The sequence below is a fragment of the Anas acuta genome, chromosome 6 (assembly GCF_963932015.1).
Source record: "Anas acuta chromosome 6, bAnaAcu1.1, whole genome shotgun sequence".
Lineage (NCBI taxonomy): Eukaryota > Metazoa > Chordata > Aves > Anseriformes > Anatidae > Anas > Anas acuta.
The window spans coordinates 30,340,841-30,350,378 of record NC_088984.1 but is presented as its reverse complement, the minus strand read 5'-3'; the positions used below and the strand labels follow the sequence as shown (position 1 = coordinate 30,350,378).

Genomic DNA, 9,538 nt, shown 5'->3' with positions numbered 1-9,538 from the left:
CAGCCCTAATCCTCTCTGCATTGGTTTGACACCATGGCTTACATCTCACTGAAGATTCACTCTCAGGTATAAGCAAGTCCTTAAGCACTGCAGTGCACTTAAATATTTTTTTTAAAGGTATGCAAGAGCTATTCGCCTCAGCTCCCGTCATCCCTGGGAGTTCATGTGCTGGCAGAGGTTAAATAGAAAAGAAATCATCAGGCCATTTAATCTAGAATAAAACTATGATAGCACCTATACATTACAGCAGTAAGGGATTTGGGCAGAAACAGCAAAATTAATTGCTGTCAGCTTGGTAAAAGCACACAGATGTAATATTCTTCTTCTTCTTAATGTTGTTGTAGTTATTGCTTTTTTTTTTTTTTTATGTTCCTTGTAAAAAGCAACTGATTTTTGACATTCTGAACTTGCTTTTAGCTGAAATGGGTAGGAATTGTTTACAGGTTTAAGGCAATGAGATGGTTTCATAATGACTAATCTTTGAAAAAACATGGAAAATACTGTACAAATAAACCAAAAGGCTATAGTGAACCTTCACAGAAATTTGAACTTAATCTGTCAGAAATGTTCTTGTTGGCTTTTAGAGCTCATGCAAATAAAGAAACATAGAGTTTGGAACAACAAGTTGAGTTATTAGCCCAAGGTAAGTGGTTAATGAGTGCTAAATATACATGTCAGTGAAAGATATACAAACTAAAAGTGGCACTTCTCTTCTCAGAGATTATGTAGGGCAGGACTAGCAATAAATTCAATCTATCAAGCTGCCCTTTGGCATAGACTAGCGTCATTAGAGCCAGCAAGCCAGAGTCCTGCTCCCATGGCTTTTCCCATTCCTGCCCCCCTCCCTTTCCCCATGCCCACAGTTGCCCATCGAGTCATTGCTCTGTGCACCCAGGGCTGAGACCCACTTGTGCTGGCCTTTCTGCTCCTTGTTGTGCGTTTTGAGAGGGGTGAAGGATGGGTTGGAAGCACATATTGCCTTCTGCTGCCTGGATGCAATATCCCAGCTGCCGCAACGCCAGCTCCTTTGAACTGTGATTTATTTGCGGAGGAGGACAGGGGATGGCTGGGTTGTGCTGTTTAAACCAGATCTGCCAACCAGCCTTTCCCTTCAGCTCGCTCTGCCCCTTAGACTAAACAGGTTAGGGCTCAGCTGAAAGGCATTGCCCATGCCAGGTGATTTGTCATTGCCTGCTGAGCCCGGGGGATATCGGTCCCCGTGTGGGGAGCCCGGTCCCAGCACAAGCACCGCTCCCGTGCAAAGCACCGTGCAGGGCAAGGGGTGGAAGGACCTCAGGCGTTGTTTATTTTGGATGTCAAGTAATAGTAATAAATAAGACCAAATAGCAGCACGTGTTAGCTCTGATTCAGCTTTGGATGCCAGAGAAATGCACGATCCCAGAGCTGGAGGGGACCTCGTGGGGGCGGCGGTGCCGCTTGCTCAGGGAAGGACTGCGTCTCTCCACTGGAGCCAGGACATCAAACCCATAGCCACTGAGCCCCACAAGCAGCAGGAGCAAACACAGGCACTAATTTCCGTGCCTTGCCCCTAAGTAGCATTTATGGCATCTTTCTGCATTTGATTTTCAATGAAGTTTGATGGACATGGTGAAAACCGCCTTGCCTGTGAGCAATTTCCAAGCTAGAGAGGATGCCCTCACAGATCTTGGAAGGGCTTTCAACTTTGCCTTCCAGCCCTTGAGACATTTACTTCAGGGATGAGAGACTCTTGTACCACCAACCCTTTTTAAAATGAAAAAGGGTATGGGGCAAATCCAACATTTACAGGCAGAAAATTACAGCAATGAAACATTTCCAGCAGCAGTCTCTTTGATGAGAAATGCATGGCTACTTCTATTTCCAGTTAAGGACCATGCTGAAGCATGGTATCTCAAGTTGTCTGGGCTTTTAAGATGATCGGGGCTAGAAAGGCACATGTTATTAGTGGTGGTGAACAAGCTGGGAAACAGATCTGCCTGAGAGGAGGCTTTCCAGCTCAGTTTTGAAATTGATTTTCAGGCTTTTTCACAACTTGTGTGAACGTTTAAATAAAAGAATTGAAAAGTTCCCCCCAAAAGGCAGTATTTCCAATTGAAAAATTTACATCAAGCCACAAATTTGAGCGTGTCTTTTTTTTGTCTTTTTTTTTTTTTTTTTCTCCTTTAAAAGGCCATTTTTTGACAAAATTGCTCAAAGTGATCTAATGCATTGCAGTTGTCGAGATGTCGGAGGTGTGACGACAACGTAACCTCAATGTAACCTCCTGCCTTTGAGCATTTTTTAGCATTTCCAGAGAGCAGCTCCTGCAAAGCCCTGCCTGCGGGTGTTTTCCTGGGTGATACAAAAAAATTTTCCTCGGTGGATCCCTCGCCTCTGAGGTCCCTGATGGAGAGCCCACAGCTGCTTTGCTCAGCGAGGAGATGGGAAGCGTGAAAAAACCTGAGCTCCGGACTCAGGTTTCACAGGGCTGGGAGGGTGAGGACCAGGAGAGGGTGTGGAAAAGCCCTCCCTGTGCTTTAGATGCTTAGGGAAAACGGGGTGTAAGCAGGGGTGCTTTACAGCCTGGACTGGGAGGGATTTTTGGTGCTGAGTGTCCCAGCTCCAGGAGCACAGTTGTAAATAGGGGGATGGGGTCAAAGCAAGGGTTGTGACCTGCTCCTGTTTAATTTAAAGGGTGGGCAGCCCAGGAAGTTTTCCTCTTTTCTCTTTTTCTTTTTTTTCTTTTTTTTTTTTTTTTTTCTCATTTCTTTTTAGAAAGACGTGGGTGAGGAGAAAGCATTACTCGTGGTGGGTAACTTTAGGAGGGATGCACTGGAAAGGGGAGAAGAGCACATCTGGCAGGGGGAACCACAAAACACCCTCCCCTTCCCCCTGGCTGCCTTTACAGCAAGGCACACCTCAGTGTCTTCTTCAGAAAACCCTGTTTACAAACTTGGCATGGGCTGTCACAGGTAATTTAGTATGTTTACACAGAGGTAAGAGAGGAAGGGGGTGGAAAGGGCACATTGTTGTGGTGTTGGTTACCTCTTGATCCCCATGGCACAGCTGCCTATGGGGACAGGGATGGGGACAGAGACAGGGTCCTCCTGTGGCTGTGATGTGCTTTGGATATGACACACAGCACCAGGTATGGGGCAAGAAATATGATCCAAAGTGACCTCACGCTCCTGCCGCATTCTCTTTTTTCCCCGTTAAATAGGATTTTGACATTATTATAGTTTTCCTACTAGAATGAAAGCCTTTGGCAGAGAAAACAGATGTGCTTAGAGTTCAAAAACATGAGCTGCAAGCCTGAACTTCTAATTTATGGATGGGGTTTTACCAATTACCTTAGTCTGTATTTTCCTACTGTCCCCTCCAGGCTGAGGACCCCCGGTGTCGGGCTCTGTGTAAGCTGGGGCTGAGCAGCTGTGAGCTCCTCAGAGGTGAGGCGAGGGGGAGGCAGCAATCCTAATAGCACAGGGAAAACAAGGGGGAGAGAAGGGAAACCTTATCCAAGGCAGGAGCTGGGGAGATCAGCAGCTGGGTGCAATTCAAGAGCAAGCATCGTTGCATGAGCAGCTTTCTGTAAAATAAGTAAGTGCAATGTGTACCCCTCTCGTTTTGCATGGCTTGGCTGTGCTGCTCTCACATTGCTGTGTCATGTAGGCTCACGGTCTCCAGAGGTGGAGCATCCCGAGGTCCAGTTTATCTCCTTGCTCTCCACCACCCTCTCCCTCCCTCCATCCCTCAGCAAGGCGTGTGTGGGAACCGGTGGAGGCAAGGGATGAAAACGTGCAGACCTTTCAGCTTTGGAGATGCAGAATTTCCTCCTCAGCATCAAGTCAGGCCCCGAGCCATTTTGGTGGGGAATGCCATCACAAACAACGTGCTCTGTTTTCCTCAAAGGAGCTGCCCAGGATTTGCGTGCGGGTTGAAATCCCCCTCGTTAGTGGGTTGTGTTTTCTTCTCCTGTTTTATTTCTTGTTGTATAAAAACGTGTTCCAAAGAAAAGGAGCCCAAGGGCAGACCATGACAAACCAAGTCTCTTCCGTCTTTCTTCCAAATCCTCTAGAGATATTATTTCATCCTCATCATGGTATAGAAATAATATTTACCTCAGCTGCAGCCAACGCATAGCATCTGTAGCGCGGTGCGTGTCTGCGTCTGCCACACATCTGGGTGCCTGGATGATGGAGAGGAGTTCAAACACAGCCCCGTAACACGAGTCTAGCAGGAACTGCTGGCCATCGCCCAAGGTAAATGGGCAGGATCATCCGTAGGCGAGGCGAAGGCGGTGGTCAGCCAGTCATCTAGCTATGCTCACACCACGCTTGCCAAAGCAAACTGTCTGCCTTGACCCCGACTGAGATTCCCAGCACAATCTTCTTTAAGCAAGCTCCAGCAAATCTTGAATTATCCCGACACACAAATAAAATCCGTGAGATGGGAAAGCCCTAAGAAAGGGCGGCCCGTGATGAACGTTTCCCATCTCTTCCTCGCTCTGGCTCCGAGGGAAAAGCTTGCCCCCGATCACCTGGGATTCTGCTGCTCCCAGGCTTTTTTCCAAGGCCTACAAACATATGCGATGGATCTGCCTTCTCCTGATGCCTTCCACGTAGAGGTAGGAAGCCGATGAGAGCACGGTCCCCTTTGACTTATTTCCCTTGATTCTCCCAAGCAAACACAGACTTGGGTGCTATAATGAGACAATAAAGGCATTTGTAGAGAGACAAGAGGTAAATCACCAGTGACTTACCACTGTTTAGTGTCTGAATTTCTCATTTTGCCTTGAGAGCATACAGTCAACGTGTATATGGGGCTCTTTTCCTACCTCCCGATACACAGGAGCCAAGCAACACGTTGGTTCATCCCATTTACATATTCTGCAAGAAAATGGTTAAAATGCATCCTTTTGGAGGCCTTCAGTTGTTGGCTACCACGTTTTCAGACTATTTGGGAAAGAAAACATTTGTGGGTTCTGGTCACCGAGAGGGCTTTACACTTCTTCCACTTTTCCAAAGGTAGCCCCCACAACCACCTCCTCCATACATCTCAGAGATGTTTTTTCTTCTCCTTCCCAAAGGCTGGAGTGGTTTCACGTGGGCTGGTAACTATATCAATGGGATTTAATGCCTGTCCATATGAGGCATGCAATGAAGTGCTCTTCATAAAAACAAACTGCTGGCTCAGAACTGAACAGCAAGAGATTGGAATTATGAAAAGCAAACAGGAAATGCTCAAAACGAACAAAAACATGATATCACAGCTGGTCACTTTTTAATTTAAAAACTGTCGAGGAAAAGGAACATAGGAGACAGCTCAGAGTAAACCCACATTAATTCCTCCCGATAACTCAGTTTCTAAAACTAGTGAATTAGCAAAAGAATAGATCACAAATAAGTTTGTCTCATTGGGAAATTGTAGCCTGGTTCGTACCCCCCTCTTTCCTGAAGAGACTTGTGTTTTCTATAGCAGATACGAGAAGAAGATCTTCAAGATGAGAAAGACTACATAACTGCAAAAGTGGTGTCTTTTGTTATTTTGGTGGTGCGTTTTTTTTCCCCAGGAAATGAGAAATACCTGTTGGTTTGGGGGAAGGAACTGTATGTCATACATTACTAATGCTAGTCTATACAGTTCTTATGAGGAAGTTTTTAACTGGGAAATTAAGTTCTGTGAAGCTACCTCGCTTTTTGAGAGTGTTGCGTCAGTAAAGGTAGATTTTATCAGAGTTTACAGCTTTGATTTTATCAGAGTGTTTTGTCAATTTCATTCAAGTTTTACAAAAGTTTACATAATTCAAATCATCATAATAAAATGTAATTCAATATAATATAATTTTGATCAGTGAATGATTTTTAAAAATCACTTTGCAGGCAAATTGGAAATTTGATAGTCCATTTTGACATAGAAGGAAAACAAATTTTACCTCAAATTTCTTTTCAAATTATGAAAATTTTCATAAAACGCAGCATCTGGTTCCCACATGTCTCTGATTTTTACCATGGTGAAGCCTCCAGTATGGTGTCTCTTCACATCACACGAGATTAATTCAAACTGGCTTGGATGAGAACAGTCCATGAAGGCTAAGAGCTAGATGGGAGAAAAAGCAAAAAGACAACCAACAGAGTATATTATTGGCAGAGCTGGTGGATTCCATAGGGAGGTCAGTGTTAGGTCTATTTTTTTTTTTTTTATGTCTTTATTAACGACATGAAAATGCAACATGATATAGCAGTAAAACAAGGGAGAAAAAAGAAAAAAGGAACATAAAAGAAAAAAGAAGATTGAGCAGTCAATAAGAAAAAAATTCTATTTCTATGAGGTTACTGGTTAGAGAACACCTGAAACAGCACGTTCCTTTCTGGGCACCCAATGCTATAATTTGCAGGGAGTTCATAGAAGAACAACAGTGATGGTGGAAATGGAGGTGTTGAACTTGGCTCAAGGAAGGATTGGACAGAATAACAGGCTATGAGCGCTTAAAGAAAATAAACACCCAGGGAGAAACTCTGACCTTCTTGAAGCTGATGTCAAGACTTTCATTGACTTCTTCATATCCAGGATTTCACACCAAAGAGGAAAAGGAATTATTTAGTGGTGGAGAAGGCTACACAGAGATAAACTCTGAGACATCTCTGGGATAAAAGTAGAGGTAAAATGTGAGTTCAATATCAAGGGAAAACAAGGCAACAGATTTCAGTTTTGTTTAAAGGCAGCAAAATCCAGAGTACCAGCAAAGTAATGCAGAAAGAGCCAACTGCAGCTTTGTAACCCTTTAATTAGAACAAGGTTAAATAAAACAAGTGTTACTTATTCAGCTCTGACGAGTGAGGAAAATTGGATGTTAACAAAAGCAATGCTACACCCCCTGCAGCCAAACTCCCAACTGTAGCAAGAGACAGCATCTCCCCACTTTAAGCACAGATGTTTTTATACGGCAAATGTAAATAAGACATTGCCATCTGGTTAATAAAATGCACATCTAAGCTAGACTTGTCTGCGTGTCCCCAGATGTAAACATTTAAAAATATATATATATATATTATTTCTCTAAGGTCTTCATCCAAAATGCCCATAGAGGAAGAATTCTCATTGACATCAAAGTGTTGAACAGGACCACAAAATGCCTTCTCTGTCTGTCTGTCCTATACATTATGAATTTATATTAAATTTCACCACTGTCTGTGAAGCGATGTAACCAGGTTTAACTGCCAGCATGTATGGTAGACTGCCCAAAGTCTGATGAAATTTAGAGGCTATTGCAGAAATTGGCTTCTGAAATGTATAGCACATGTAAAAAATCAGGCACAAGGCAAGCTATTTTCAGCAAATGGTAACTGTGCTGAAAAAAATCCAATTTGGAGATGAAATCTATTTATGCATATGAGTTGAAATTGTCAACCAGTTGTTTGGTATAAAGGGAAACACATTCCTGGAGAAGTGGAAACTTGGTGTTCTTCAAAAGACTTCTTTCTTCCCAAACTAGCATACTATTAAAACAAAATTCAGAGGGATTAACTAACCATAACATCAAAAGAAAATGGATTGTCCCAGGTTGCACAGAAAGTTTTGAGTGAATCACTTACAGGAAAGGTTTTTGTCTTTCTCATTTTCTTGCGAAAAAAAAGCAAGAAGTTTCCAGATGGGCTTGGTCACCTCCCCAGGTAGTCCACTCCTTCCCTCACTCCCGTGGGAACGCCATGGATGTGCAGGCCTGTAGGAATCATCTTGTTCATTCTTCTGCAGAGAAGATATTACAAGTTTGAGGATGTTTGAGGATGAATGCCTTCACGGAGGTGTCTAGCTTTGCCTGCACGGCAATGACAGGAAACCACAGCCTTGGACTCCACTCTTACCACACCAGCATACTAGCTGTGGGAGTCTGCTGCCAATTTTTATCTTTATAGAGGGGCTGAGCTTGCAGGAAGATTGCCAGAATGAATTCTTGCCCCACCAAGAATGAAAAAAGAAGGTAAGATAACATCACTCAAAGTCTCCATGTGCATGCAAAAAGGAAACATAATTCAGCAACAATATAAAGAACTTGCCAATTTCACATGAGATAAACAGCTAGAGCTACCCTCCCATGTGTGTGTTTTGGAAGCAGCTTTAGCACTCCACTTGTCAACACTGCATTCTGTAAGACTTTTCCTATTTTACTCAAGCTTTGTATAACTGTTTTAACTAGTTTTTATTTATTTATTTATATTATTATTATTTATTTATACATATATAATCTTTCCAACCACTGTGAGTGGCAAAGCAGTGGAACAGTTTATCTCATCTGTGTACCTCAAGGGTTCTCATAGAAAATGAAGAAACAATAATTTGGCTGTCCGGGTGCAAAAAGCAAGAGGCACCAGGAACCAGTGCTTTCTATTTATCATATTTGAAAAAATAACCTCAAGTTTTATTTACTTTTTAAATAAACAATCTTAAAGCTAAAAAGAGCCCACCAGCTTCACCCCACTACTTTTAACTATAAGCTCTTTGTGTGCACAAGGGGTAGCAGGGTTTCAGGACATCCTGGTCAAGCCTTGGTCGAGGTTGGAATGGGTCGCTCCAGGCAGACCTTGGAGAGCTCCCATGAATCCCTGACACGTTGATGCTGGAACTGGCCTTTCAAATCATACTTCTACTAAAATCTCCATCAGAACTTCAAGGGGAGATCTCTAAATAAATGAACGATACCTTCCTCCCAGCTGGTCCCACAGTTTGTTGAGACAGGTTGGGAAAATATCCAACAATACAACAGTTGCCTTGAGGCATGAATAGCATCCAGCAAGTCCATCAAGCACCAGAACCTACATTTCTGGGTGGGCCCCTGAAGAACCACTTCAACATCTCTGGGTCTCCTTGGATCGGGTGAAACACTACTAACTATTTTTGGTTGCTCAGAATATTTAAAGTTAAATCATAAGGGGAAAAAAACTAAAAATCTTACTCTTGCAACCCACATGGGGCTTCCTTGCTGGTAGAAACTTCTCAAGAGCAGGCTAGACTTGAGTCATTTTACACTGACAGAAAGTTTTTCCCTTTTGATTTAAATTTCACAGTTGTTACATTTTTTAAGAGGAAGTTGAAAATGTTTACTGACATGAACCATACTTTGTGCTTTTTCAAGAACTGAAAACGCTCCATTTCAAGGCTCTCTTTGAAATGTTTTCCTTTTTTCCTGAACACTTTTTAAGGCTGTGTCAAGCTTCCTCATTAAAAGCAAGAGGTGATTTCTTATCAGCTGCCTAGCCTGGTGTGATGTTTGCGTTATGCCGTGACGTTTTGTTTAAGTCCTCAGGGCTGGGGTCAGGGGCTGGCACTGCAGCGGGCAGTCTTCTTGCCTTGTTCACGGCCAGGGCCTGGGAGCTCCTCTTGCCTTCCCCAAAAGAAAGACATTTATTTTAAATGAGTGAGTAACAGGACTGGGTACATATTTAGGCTGCCCTATCCTGAATAATCCAAAGAAACCAGCCCGTTCTAATAAGGGGAGAAGTACTCCTCCATCATTAACAGATCCCAGCTCCATTTTCCCTTTCATCCTCACATGTATCCCCAA

General features: G+C 43.2%; 1 long non-coding RNA gene across 6 annotated transcripts in view; it reads right to left on the bottom strand.

Moving 5' to 3' along the window:
• Nucleotides 1-344: 344 nt before the first annotated feature.
• Nucleotides 345-9,538, bottom strand: part of LOC137858461 (uncharacterized) — a 49,238-nt gene continuing 40,044 nt past the window's right edge. For 4 of the 6 annotated variants that reach the window (XR_011097745.1, XR_011097746.1, XR_011097744.1 and 1 more), the window contains 4 exons: nucleotides 7,572-7,725; nucleotides 6,500-7,475; nucleotides 5,912-6,075; nucleotides 345-5,174 (listed from right to left, as the gene is read on the bottom strand). This is a non-coding gene — a long non-coding RNA (uncharacterized lncRNA). The remainder of the gene's footprint in view (nucleotides 5,175-5,911; nucleotides 6,076-6,499; nucleotides 7,476-7,571; nucleotides 7,726-9,538) is intronic. The other 2 variants (XR_011097749.1, XR_011097747.1) reach the window with 2 other exon arrangements.